Genomic DNA, 14,450 nt, shown 5'->3' with positions numbered 1-14,450 from the left:
AGAATGTCAAAATGGTTCAAATAGCTCTAAGTGCAATGGGACTTAACATCTGAGGTCATTAGTCAACTAGACTTAGAACTACTTAAACCTAACTAACCTAAGGACGTCACACACCTCCATGTACGAGAAGGATTCGAACCTGACGTCACACACATCCATGTCCGAGAAGGATTCGAACCTGCGACCGTAGCACTCGTGCGGTTCCGGACTGAAGCGCCTAGAACCGCTCTAACACAGCGGCCGGCGATAGAATGTCGCTAAAGGATGAAACAAGCAAGGTAGCAGGTGATGAAGAGTAGTAGAAAGAAGAATAATGACTTGTTTAATATCATAATTCGCCGACCGGAGTGGCCGTGCTGTTTGAGGCGTCATGTCACGGACAGCCCGACCCTTCCCGCCGGAGATCCGAGTCCTCTCTCGGGCATGTGTGTGTGTGTGTGTGTGTGTGTGTGTGTGTGTGTGTGTGTGTGTGTGTTGTTCTCAGCACAAGTTAGTTTAAGTACTGTGTAAGTCTAGGGACCGATGACCTCAGCAGTTTGCACCCTTAGAGATTCACACACATTTCAAAATTTGAATATCAGAATTGTGAAAATTACAACAACAAATGAAGTGAATGGGTCTAAGAAGTAATCTTACACGGGACGGCAGAAGAAAGGAAGATATCTGAATTCAGTCTCACATTCGGCAGTGGTCAGAGTTGTAAAACTACCGCAGGCTACTGCAGACCCCAATAACTGAGAGTGGACTACGGAAGCTTTCCTAGTATTTTTGGTCAGTTAAGATCACACACGACTTACCTGTAGAATGAGATTTTCACTCTGCAGCGGAGTGTGCGCTGATATGAAACTTCCTGGCAGATTGAAACTGTGTGCCCGATCGAGACTCGAACTCGGGACCTTTGCCTTTCGCGGGCAAGTGCTCTACCATCTGAGCTACCGAAGCACGACTCACGACCGGTACTCACAGCTTTACTTCTGCCAGTATCCGTCTCCTACTTTCCAAACTTTACAGAAGCTCTCCTGCGAAACATGCAGAACTAGCACTCCTGAAAGAAAGGATATTGCGGAGACATGGCTTAGCCACAGCCTGGGGGATGTTTCCAGAATGAGATTCATATCAGCGCACACTCCGCTGCAGAGTGAAAATCTCATTCTGGAAACATCCCCCAGGCTGTGGCTAAGCCATGTCTCCGCAATATCCTTTCTTTCAGGAGTGCTAGTTCTGCAAGTTTCGCAGGAGACCTTCTGTAAAGTTTGGAAGGTAGGAGACGGATACTGGCAGAAGTAAAGCTGTGAGTACCGGGCGTGAGTCGTGCTTCGGTAGCTCAGATGGTAGAGCACTTGCCCGCGAAAGGCAAAGGTCCCGAGTTCGAGTCTCGGTCGGGCACACAGTTTTAATCTGCCAGGAAGACTTACCTGTATGTTACGTGTGTTGCACAACTATCGGGCGTTGCATATTAACGATCGTTTTCTTTAGATTTGCGATCAGTGTCTTCCTAGTTTCCCTAAAATTCAAAAGAGGTAAACCGTCTAGAAATTGAATAAGGATATATAAAGAAATAAGGATATATAAAGTGCTGCAAACCCTAAGGAACATTTTTGCTCTACATTGTTATCCTCCTGCATGTTACTTAAAAACAAACCGTGTTTATTGTAAAACTGAACTTATCAGTGCTAAATCCAGGTTTTATTCCAGAATTATTGAATTGTAAGGCGATAAAGAGAAATGTAGTAAACATAAAGGACACAATACAGATTTATAATACAGCGCTCGAAAACACAAATTTCGCAACAAAAAGATTTAAAAAAAAACAGAAATATATATATATATGAAACGTCGCTTCATTCCATCGTGGAACTTATATAAATCCTATTTCTGTGAGTCATAAAGGACTTCCCCATTTATCAATAATAACAGGAAACTCTCGTCTTCGATCATTATGAACAACATTTCACTGAGTACAAAATAACAATTATATAAAGTTTCCTATTTGTGCAAGTTTCTATCACAACCGATTGCTTTGGTTACATAAAAGTACAAGTTAAGCGAGCAAGTAATATTTATTAGCTATAAAAAGCTATTTATGTTCAGTAAGGATATAAAATACACAGGGGACTAACACTGGATCTCGTGTGGTTCTAATTAGGTGCAAAACAGACAGCTAAATAAAAAAAATAATCATCGGCTCCCAGTTTCTCTAATACGCATTCATTTAACTTTCTTTCCCTACCAATTTTACCAGTACTACACGTAACCCTACCATTTGCTCGGTCATTTATGCAGTTCTGGTACAGCGCAAATATAGCAGCGGTTTTTGCCCATCAGTGTATGTGTACACCTGCCTACCGTGCTATGTTCCGCTCTCTGCATTTTGTCATTGCGAGAGTAGAAGACGGAAAGGAGAAGAAGGCGTATAGACAGTACTGCACCTTACTACTCGCTAGTCATCTTCAGAGCTGCAGTGTCGTACCTCTGCACTAGTTTGGCAAAGCTTTCTCACTTCCAGCTTTAGAGGACAGCGTTGACAACATGGCCGTGATAGAGGAAGCGGCGTTATACGCGGACTGTTTATCTCCGCCTTCCAGTTGATTGTCAGCATAGTCGCCGCTCCGATTTAGACATTTGTCGTAACGTGGTACGAACGTTCCAATACTCTCATCATCGAAGGCGGCCGCCTGGGATTTCCGCGCTGGGCGGGGTGGCAGAGAGGTTCTAAGCACTACAGTCTGTGACCTCGCGACCGCTACGGCCGCAAGTTCTAATCCTGCCTCGGGCGTGGATGTGTGTGATATCCTTAGGTTAGTTAGGTTTAAGTAGTTCTAACTTTTAGTGGACTGATGACCACAGCAGTTGAGTCCCATAGTGCTCAGAGCCATTTGAACCTTTTTTTTTTTTTTGTGCTTTCCGGCAGGTATCGACCCCGATCTGCAGCTCTTGGTTTGCTCAAATATTCAGTCCTCATAGCCAGGGATTCATGTCAGCAAAGAGAAGAAAATCAAAGGTAGCAAGTCCGGGCTGCATCATGAATGATCGAACACTGCGCATCGAAAACTCTGCAGGAATGGCGTCGTTTCAGCTGCAGCGGTGCGTCCGAGCATCGTCATGAATAAGGACAATGCCTGACCACAACATTCCTGTCCGATTTTTCTGAACTGTCGTTTGTAGACGATTTTCTCGAATCGCCTTATCCACTCGCTGAGCAAGATAATCGACTGACACTCGCCTCCTTTCCTGTCTGCTAGTGTCTTTCTTCGAATTTCTTGCACGATTCCCGCACTTTGCTGTCACACATGACACGTTACGTGGGGTGCATGAAATCGGCATGAATAAATTGAATGACGACACACACTTTACAGTGTATTCTTCTAGGCATCTTTAAGTGCTCAATGTGCGATTAGAACTGAAAAGTGCAACGTAACGCGGTTGACGGGCATACTAGAAACACTGCACAACACATTGTACAAAGCTTCATCGGATTTTCACTGTGGTTTTAATTCCACGACCGATAGGACGTTAAAAAAAATAGCCGTCGTAGTACAGCATTGTAGGTTATAGTATTTTACTACCCAGCCACACTTACTTCACTTGGGTTGCCTTGAGTATATATGATCGGATGACCTGTCTGGCTTAGCGATGATAAATTATATACACAAATCTCCGTCGTAAACAAGTCTGCCTATTAATCAAAGCCATGGAGAATCCTTCCAGAAATTAACCTTCACATGTAGACACAAAACGAGACAGGGGGTTTTAATGCGTCCTAATCCAGGCAGTTTGCATGAAATATTTGTAAAATATACACGTAACGCTTCCTTGTGAATTACTCTATATGTGAAAACCGTATCAAAACCCTGCAGCAGTCCCAGAGCTTATCCTTTATTTGCAGGCAAAAAAAAAGAGAGAGAGATGGTGTACTTTAATTTAGTAAAATTTGTAGGTGTATACATAAGAAAGTAGTCCTCCTCGAGAAGGAAAATTTTAACGTTTTACCAGGACTATTACCGCCGCGTACAACACGGGATGTCGTCGCACCACTCGTATAATGTATATCAATTCCATTCTTTGAGTAAAACACGAGAGCGTAGGGAGTGCAACAGAAAAGAAACACGCCATTTGAACAAAGATGAGAGCTTTTAAAATTTTTTGTTTGTTTATGACAGCTCCGAAATATGATATCTAGGTATACTATCGGAATTTTCGCACGCTAAACGTGTAATAGAACTCAAAAGGAACTTTTTAGTCACTTTATTTAAATTGTCTTTGATACCAGGAGTACACAGGTGAGATAGAGTTATTACACAAAGTACCAGGAAATGTTGTCGACTGCAAGCTCTACGCCAGCGATTCCCAACCTGGGGGCAAATGAAATTTTCTAAGGGCTACAAATTGAACGATAAGTTTCTATTTTAGTCACGAAACTAAATTTTTTTGCAAAGTATCACTGCTATTAGCGCAATTTTCTAAGTTTCTAATATTGATTATATAAGTTTCAATCATTACTTTGTCTCAGTTAGTAGCGTTCATGCGGTGGAGGTTACAGATTCCTCAGTCAGTCCACGAGCTACACACATACGTTGTGCTTTGTTCCGCACATCACTGACTGTAAAATTGAGACATTTACGTAACTAATGCTAAATATTTCAAGAAATTGTCTTCTTCAAGTTGTAGAGAGTATCTGCAGTGCTCCAGAAATTGTTTCATTACTCACTTCGAAACAGGTAAATGAATTAATTGACAGCATCATACAGCAGTAACTACCTAAGTGCTACTAAAGTGCTGTACAAGGTTATATTGTTGTTATTACTGTTACTATTAGTGAATGTGATCAGAAACAAAGTCGCTTCGAAACAGATAAATGAATTAATTGATGACACGATACAGCAGTGACTACATCAGGGCAGCTAAAGTGCTGTACAAGGTATTATTATAATTGTTATTACTGCTACTATTCGTGGCTGTGATCAGAAACAAACCATCGACAGCCTGAAGTCTTCCAATTTCTGACAGTTCAGAATTAAGGACTGATTTACGAACGTATAGTGCACTCAATTTAACTTGATTGATTTTAAATGTTGTTGCACAGTGCAGATCAAGCGAGACCCGCAGTGGGGAGGAAAAATGCAGGGAAAGCATGTTTTATAACAAATGACTACGCTTATTGTGAATTTTTAGCCTTCAAACCTGAGAAATAGATGTGGGTAGCACTTGCGATGCGCTACGAATTCCTTCGTCATTCATTCTAAAACACACACACACACACACACACACACACACACACACACACACACACAAACTAAATATGATTCATCTTTCATCATTCTAAAAGTAATGGTCATCCAAGAAAAGTCTTTCATTCTACAGTTTAGTTAGGTGGTAATTTTGGTGATAATGGGAGGTTTTAGAGGGGGTGGGGGGCAACAGATGGCAGGGAGACATGGCGGTGTTACCAGCTAATATCTAATTGCACTCTGAGGCAGTGCTCTAAGAATGGTCGGAAACCACTGCTCTACTCTGTTTTCTTGCAGATGACAATGATGTTTTCATTAGGATGAAGATACTGCATAGTTTACAGAGGATATAAAAGGGTACTCGCTTACGTAGATGCTCGCTTCTTACTTAGCGGAACGGCAAGGCACCGTGAGAGAAGTAGATATAATTTAGAGCGACTGTAAAGCAGTAAATTGTTGGGGCGTGCCGGTAAATTTCTGCGAGGCTTCGTCACTCCCTCGCAGCGGAGCGCGCTGCAGCAGGCTCGAGAAGGCATCCGGCAGCTATGCGATGAACGACGCAGATACAGGCGGGCAGGGAGGAGGAACGAGAATTCTGGCCGCACGAAAAAAGGAGCACCAGACTGTCCGCAGGCCGGTCCGGGAGCGCCGCGTCATTCCTCACAGCCTTTTTGATGCAACAGCAGCGCTAAGTAATTAATTAATTCTCTTGCATTCCTTCTCTCACCCCATCCCCTGAGGAGTTACAATCTCCTCTGAGTTACGTAACTTGAAGTGTATAACTCATTCCCTAAGGAGAGTGTACGTAGCAACCGCAGAATGTTTCTCAAGGGCCAGAGAGACAACAAAGGACTTGGAAGAGCAGTTGAACGGAATGGACAGTGTCTTGGAAGGAGAATATAAAATGAACATCAACAAAAGCAAAACCAGGATAATGTAATGTATTCGAGTTAACTAACGTAATGCTCAGGGAATTAGATTAGGACATGAGACACTTAAATTAGTAAAGGAGTTTTGCTACTTGGGAAGCAAAATAACTGATAATGGTCCAAGTAGAAAGGATATAAAATGTAGACTGGCAATGGCAAGGAAATCGTTTCTGAAGAAGAGAAATTTGTTAACATCGAGTATAGATTTAAGTGTCTGGAAGACGTTTCTGAAAGTTTTTGTATGGAGTGTAGCCATGTATGGAAGTGAAACATGGACGATACATAGTTTGGACAAGAAGAGAATAGAAGCTTTCGAAACGTGGTGCTACGGAAGAATGATGAAGATTGGATGGGTAGATCACATAACTAATGTGGAGGTATTGAATAGAATTGGGGAGAAGAGGAGTTTGTGGCACAACTTGACTAGAAGAAGGGATCGGTTGGCAGGACATGTTCTGAGGCATTAAGGGATCACCAATTTAGTACTGGAGGGCAGCGTGGACGATAAAAATCGTAGAGGGAGACCAATAGATGTATACACTAAGCAGATTCAGAAGGATGTAGCCTGCAGTACGTACTGGGAGATGAAGCAGCTTGCATAGGATAGAGTAGCATGGAGAGCTGCATCAAACCAGTCTCTGCACTAAAGACCACAACAACAAACAACATAACATGTTTGGTTTATGTAGCACTAACGCCCACAGGTTGCCTAATTTCATTCTTTTGAATTTCTATGATCTCTCTGCCGTCTGGGCAATACGGACACGTTGCCACTAGGATAAGGAAACAACAAATTCGTTTCACCGATACTGCATTGTTAGCAGGGTCTAATCACTTCTACGATTTCTGTACAGAGTTGCCACAGAAAATAAAAAAACGACTGAGATTAAACTAGTTACTGGTCTTACACGGAAGGATCCTCCCGGTCGATTTTTTGAAAGAAAAAAAGGTCGATTTTCTGAAAAAAAATACGGTTATGTAGCTATTCAGCCAGGTGGACCCTCATTTCCGAGTAATGGACGAAAAAAATTCAGAATTTTGCTTCACACTCAACAACGTTACAAAAGTTTCTTCGATCGCGCTGGTCGTCTGGTGTTATGAATAGGAAAGTAGTTTCACATGGAGGAGATTGTGGGTTCACATCGTGCCAGGTCTGGTAAACATTTTTTATTCTTAAATTTTTTAAAAAACTACTTTGATCATAATTTTTATTCAGTTAATTGATTTACCTGTAATTTTTTTTATTTCCTCTCCTTTGGCACATAATTTTAATCTTAGTCAACTTTTTCATTTGCTCCCATTTTCTACATCTACATCTACATCCATACTCCGCAATCCACCTGACGGTGTGTGGCGAAGGGTACCCTGAGTACCTCTGTCGGTTCTCCCTTCTATTCCAGTCTCGTATTGTTCGTGGAAAGAAGGATTGTCGGTATGCTTCTGTGTGGGCTCTAATCTCTCGGATTTTGTCCCCATGGTCTCTTCGCGAGATATACGTGGGAGGGAGCAATATATTGCTTGACTCTTCGGTGAAGGTATGTTCTCGAAACTTTAACAAAAGCCCGTACCGGGCTACTGAGCGTCTCTCCTGCAGAGTTTCCACTGGAGTTTATCTATCATCTCCGTAACGGATTCGCGAATACTAAATGATCCTGTAACGAAGCGCGCTGCTCTCCATTGGATCTTCTCTATCTCTTCTATCAACCCTATCTAGTACGAATCCCACACTGTTGAGCAGAATTCAAGCAGTGGGCAAACAAGCGTACTGTAACCTACTTCCTATGTTTTAGGATTGCATTTCCTTAGGATTCTTCCGATGAATCTCAGTCTGGCATCTGCTTTACCGACGATCAACTTTATATGATCATTGCATTTTAAATCACTCCTAATGCGTACTCCCAGATAATTTATGGAATTAACTGCTTCCAGTTGCTGACCTGCTATTTTGTAGCTAAATGATAAGGGATCTATCTTTCTATGTATTCGCAGCACATTATACTTGTCTACATTGAGATTCATTTGCCATTCCCTGCACCATGCGTCAATTCGCTGCAGATCCTCCTGCATTTCAGTACAATTTTTCATTGTTGGAACCTCTAGACACACCACAGCATCATCTGCAAAAAGCCTCAGTGAACTTCCGATGTCATCCACCAGGTCATTTATGTATATTGTGAATAGCAACGTTCCTTTAACACTCCCCTGCGGCACACCTGAAATCACTCTTTCTTCCGAAGACTTCTCTCCATTGAGAATGACTGCGTTCTGTTATCTAGGAACTCCTCAAACCAATCACACAATTGGTCTGATAGTCCGTTTGCTCTTACTTTGTTCATTAAACGACTGTGGGGAACTGTGTCAAACGCCTTGCGGAAGTCAAGAAACACGGCATCTACCTGGGAACCCGTGTCAATGGCCCTCTGACTCTCGTGGACGAATAGCGCGAGCTGGGTTTCACACGACCGTCTATTTCGAAACCCATGCTGATTCCTACAGACTAGATTTCTAGTCTCCAGGAAAGTCATTATACTCGAACTTAATACGTGTTCCAAAATTCTACAACTGATCGACGTTAGAGATATAGGACTATAGTTCTGCACATCTGTTCGACGTCCCTTCTTGAGAACGGGGATGACCTGTGCCCTTTCCCAATCCTTTGGAACGCTTCGCTCTTCTAGAGACCCACGGTACACCGCTGCAAGAAGGGGGGCAAGTTCCTTCGCGTACTCTGTGTAAAATCAAACTGGTATCCCATCAGGTTTAGCGGCCTTTCCTCTTTTGAGCGATTTTAATTGTTTCTCTATCCCTCTGTCGTCTATTTCGATATCTACCATTTTGTCATCTGTGCGACAATCTAGAGAAGGAACTACAGTGCAGTCTTCCTCTGTGAAACAGCTTTGGAAGAAGACATTTAGTATTTCGGCCTTTAGACTGTCATCCTCTGTTTCAGTACCATTTTGGTCACAGAGTGTCTGGACATTTTGTTTTGGTCCACCTACCGCTTTGACGTAAGACCAAAATTTCTTAGGAGTTTCTGCCAAGTCAGTACACAGAAATTTACTTTCGAATTCATTGATCGCCTCTCGCATAGCCCTCCTCACACTACATTTCGCTTCACGTAATTTTTGTTTGTGTGCAAGGCTTTGACTATGTTTATGTTTGCTGTGAAGTTCCCTTTGCTTCTGGAGCAGTTTTCTAACTCGGTTGTTGCACCACGGTGGCTCTTTTCCATCTCTTACGAAATTGCTTGGCACATACTCATCTAACGCATATTGTACGATGGTTTTGAACTTTGTCCACTATCTGTACTTGAGACAAAACTTTTGTGTTGATCCATCAAGTACTCTGACATCTGCTTTTTGTCACTTTTGCTAAACAGAATAATCTTCCTGCCTTTTTTAATATTTCTATTTAAGGTTGAAATCATCGATGCAGTAACCACTTTATGATCGCTGATTCCCTGTTCTGCATTAACTGATTCAAATAATTCATGTCTGTTTGTCACCAGAAGGTCTAACATTTTATCGCCACGAGTCGGTTCTCTATTTAACTGCTCAAGGTAGTTTTCAGATAAAGCACTTAAAAAAATTTCACTGGATTCCTTTTCCCTGCCGCCCGTATTGAACGTTTGAGTCTCCCAGTCTATATCCGGCCAATTAAAATCTCCACCCAGAACTATAACATGGTGGGGAAATCTACTCGAAATATTTTCCAAATTATTCGTCAGGTGCTGAGCCACAACAGCTGCTGAGCCCGGGGGCCTATAGAGACATCCAATTACCATGCCTGAGCCTGCTTTAACCGAGACCTTCCTTCCCATCATCCTTTTTCCACTTGAAATCCCTGTTCATTTATTCTTAATTGATTTTATACATCAATTTCGATTTAATTTCTTTCATCGCCCTGTTACTTCGTGCTCGTTAGTTCGTTTATTATGCTCATTTCTCGGCGCGCGGTGTAGCCGCGCAGTGTGAGACGCCTTGCAACGGTTCCCGCGGCTGACCCAGTCGGAGGTTTGAGTCTTTCCTCGAGGATGAGTGAGTGTGTTGTCCTTAGCGTAAGTCAGTTTAAGGTAGACTAAGTAGTGTGTAAGCCTAGGGACGGATAACCTCAGCAGTTTGGTCCCATACGAACTTACCACCAACTATTTCTCATTGTTTGAATATCGTTATACTTACACGCCCTTCTATCAATCAAATCTTCATCTGCGTTATTTTGCCCATAGTGAAATAGTTATTTAGGTTAGGATTTAAATGATTTTATGATGATTACCATACATAAAAACAGAACATTTGGTAACGAAAAATATATTTTTCACACCGCTGCACGGTCGAAATAAACAGAGTATTTGGTCCATCGTTTCTAACTAATAATCGGAATCTTCAAATAATTGAATAATGTAATAGATGAATGTAAATTTACATTCACAAAAATTACGACTGGAGAAAGAATGATACTGGGAAAAAATAAAACAAAAGAGAAAAGTTCATACGGTGATTAAAATATATGGCAAACGAATAGAAATAAAAAATACATTTACGCCAATTAACTGAATAACAATAATGATCAAAGTTATTTTGACTAAAATTAAAAATTAAATAATTCGCAACACCTGTGTAATGCAACATTTTTAATGTTATTAGGTGTCACGCCAAACGCCGAACATTGTTTCGGCAACTGCTCGCAGATGAGGGCCCACCAGGGTGAATGGCTGCAGGCCATGATAACTGGCATCTTAAACTACATCGCGATATATTTGAATTCAGACTTCCTCGGTGTATCTCGATGATGAAGTCTTCTCGGATTATTGCCGAGTCAAGGTGTCGTTCTGCCACAACGTTTCAACATGTTTTCTACTTGTCATCTTCAGGCGCAGATAACAAATAGGAAACTTGTTGAAATGTTGCCGCAGATCGACGCCTTGATTCGGCTGATAGCCTGAGAAGACCTTATCACCACATATTTCGTTTCAAAAAATCGATCCCACCGCTGCACACCTCTCCTTGTTAGTCACAAGGAAAGCAGATAGTGCCAATCCTTCCATAATCCGAACTCCATAGAACGGATACGGTGAGCATCACTCTGCGACTGTTTGCTGATAACGACGTAAACCGTCGTCTCGGTCGAGCAGGTTGTCCGCTAATTCCACTTCCATAGCTCCTTTGACAAACTCATGGAAACACGTAGTTTCGTTTCCGTGCTCTCGAAGGAGATAATGTTGTAAGTCTTCTGTGCCCGGCATTCCAACAAATGCCATCCACAATAATCAACCTAGTACTCGGTAAGCGCCATGAGTTCTTTGAATATGCTCTTGTGTTGTTTTATCCTTAGAGGCGTAAAGTTTTATCCACGACTGACTCTCTTGCCACCAACTGTGTCACCACTGACGCATGCGCGTTTACTCGACCGTGTGAGATGCTTTGAGACTTGACAATGGCTGAAAGGTTATCAGTCGAAGTATCGCTACAACAGTTAATTATATCCCGGTTGCAGTCCCGAAAAATGATAGAACATCCAAAATTACGAAATCTTTCTGGACTCGCAGCATACGTTGCTTTTTTACACAGAGCATGTCACAAAAAATCTCGCGGAAGTATTTAAGTGTATCTCCAGCCTTTGAAAAGTGCCTTGTCCTCCGAAAAATAAGGAACCCTCGAATTTAAACATCAAATGTATGATTAATCAGTTCAATGAAATTTCCTTACCGTTATTTGTTTTGGAGGTATTTAACAGATCCCGCACAAAGGTGTGACAACAGCTTTGCTCCCCTGCCTACATTCGGCCGAGCCCGTCCTTTTGCGTCTACAAGAGCCTCCGTAATGTGATCCATGACGCTTAAATCATCGTCTAAAACATGGTTTCCAAGCAGTTTAAGAGAATGCGGGACACCACTGAAAACTCACACCCTTCTCACTGGACTTACAGGGTTTGCAAACTCCAGGCTCGTTCCAAACCTCTGAATTATTGCGTCTTATACCGCAAATATTACTGCCTCAGTTTGGGTTCCAGCTGTTTCCACCTACTTTATTATATTCAGGAGTAACTCACTACTCATGGTAGTATCGAAGACAAAACCTACACGGTGTTTCCATGATGACAGCAAACTACGTACCAACGGTTTTGCTTCGTCATAGCACGCGCAATCATTGATTTTCATCTCGTCAAAACACAGGACTCCCATTTTATCTACGGATTTGAATGTTTCTGTCTTAGCTGCCGTCAAACTTGGTGCAGAGTTCCAGGTCTTCAATCGTTTGGCACATTTCTGGAGTATAGACCGGCAAGGAAAAGTATAGTTCTTTTTCCGGAGGTAAGAGTAAGCTTGTGAGAAAGCTCTTACGGTGAGACCATTAGCAATATCTTTCGTGCCTCAGTTTACTCACTTTCTGTAACTATGTAAAGATCGAATCTGGCCTTGTGTGGCACACAGGTAGAATACTGCTTACATAATTCTAGTTTATTGTTTTATTGCAGAAGAAGGGCATCTGTTTACGTCCACAGCATACCTCGAACACTTGGCTTTAGGTAAGGTGACCACACTTCTGGGAGCTGAAACTGGGACCAATTTTATGATATTACCGCTCGAAATGCAACAGTTCTTTGTAACTGCTGTACTTTCGTGAAGCTTACATAAAATGAAGAGTAGGCACCAAATGAAAATATAACAAACATTAAAAGACACATTTACCGTTACTGTATAATTATAATACACTTAAATCTTACAAGTTAGTAACAGTTGCTTATGTAACTACACACAACTTTTAACACTCAGTTGTTCACACTCCCATACGTCTGTAATGAATGAATTTGGTTCAGCAAACGTTTGCTTCCCTTTAAGTTTAAGAACTCCAAGACTTCCGAAGAATATTTGAGATTAATTTTCACGATCAATATTGCTTTCAAAGTTTCTACTTTCATTTGAGTTTTCTCAGACATCCACATCTGTTTCACCAAAGAAAAGACACAAATTCCACAATCTTAGAAATATTTTCATAAGAGGCATGTTTTGCTCCAAAGTGCAAGAACATTTGTACCCAACGAATACAAGTGACAGTTGTTTCTATAATCCCTTTCTCGACGTGCTAAGGTGTGACAATCTGCTGCATATTAACACACTGTTGGAACAAGTCACTGTGTTTAATTTTCCGTTTGGTTACACCTTTGTAAGAGACGCGTAGCGTTTGCGTACCTCATCCCACATAGGTACATAGTTTAAAAGAAGCCATCTGTAGTCTGAAAAGGCAGTAAAATGTTCAGTCCGTTGCTCAATGTATTGAGTACTGCTATCATAAAATTCACAGAGGTTTTCAGGGTACATAATGGATCACAAAATGGAAAGTGCAAGTGACATATGAGACGTGACAAATGTGGGTGAAAATGGCTCTGAGCACTATGGATTTAACATCTGAAGTCATCAGTCCCCTAGAACTTAGAACTGCTTAAACCTAACTAACCTAAGAACATCACACACATCCATGCCCTAGGCAGGATTCGAACCTGCGACCGTAGCGGTGGCACGGTAAATGTGGGTGGTGGTGGTGGTTAGTGTTTAACGTCCCGTCGACAACAAGGTTTTTAGAGACAGAGCGCAAACTCGAGTTAGGGAAGGATTGGGAAGGAAATCGGCCGTGCCCTTTCAAAGGAACCATCCCGGCATTTGCCTGAAACGATTTAGGGAAATCACGGTAAACCTAAATCAGGATGGCCGGAGACGGGATTGAACCGTCGTCCTCCCGAATCGGCCAGCTGGAGCATGGGAATTAACGAATACATCTCCAGGACCACAAGCATGAGTTAACAGCGCAGGAAATTGACACTGATGATACTGCCCAAATAAAAGAAACGATACGCTTATCGCAATAAACAAACTGCCTTCAATTAGTTGCATAGAAGGTACAGACCTCCACAAATTAAACCCAACTAAGGGAAAAACGGAAAACAGGAGAAAATGACCAGAACATAGTAACATTTATACACACTCAGATTCAATTTTACTTAAAGCACTTCTTATAACGTGTGGCGTGAACCTGGTTTTTCTTTTTTCTGTCATATTCATTCTCAAAGCATGAAGTGCTTCTCTAATCTCTACAAACTCTACATACTGTTCTTCTACCTTCATTACTGATGGATAAAAATTTTATGTCCAATTATGTAAAAAAAGGCATTCAGAAAAGGGATTTACAAAAAGTACCTTTAATGTTGCTAGGCACTTTTCTTCACTCAAAAAATATGATTTTATCGGTCCATAGACCCGTAAAACGCAATGTCTAGCATCAAACCCAACAGCTCAGTA

This window comes from Schistocerca gregaria, chromosome 3 (genome assembly GCF_023897955.1).
Source record: "Schistocerca gregaria isolate iqSchGreg1 chromosome 3, iqSchGreg1.2, whole genome shotgun sequence".
NCBI classification, from domain to species: Eukaryota; Metazoa; Arthropoda; class Insecta; order Orthoptera; family Acrididae; genus Schistocerca; species Schistocerca gregaria.
Note: the sequence above shows the minus strand (reverse complement) of the source record.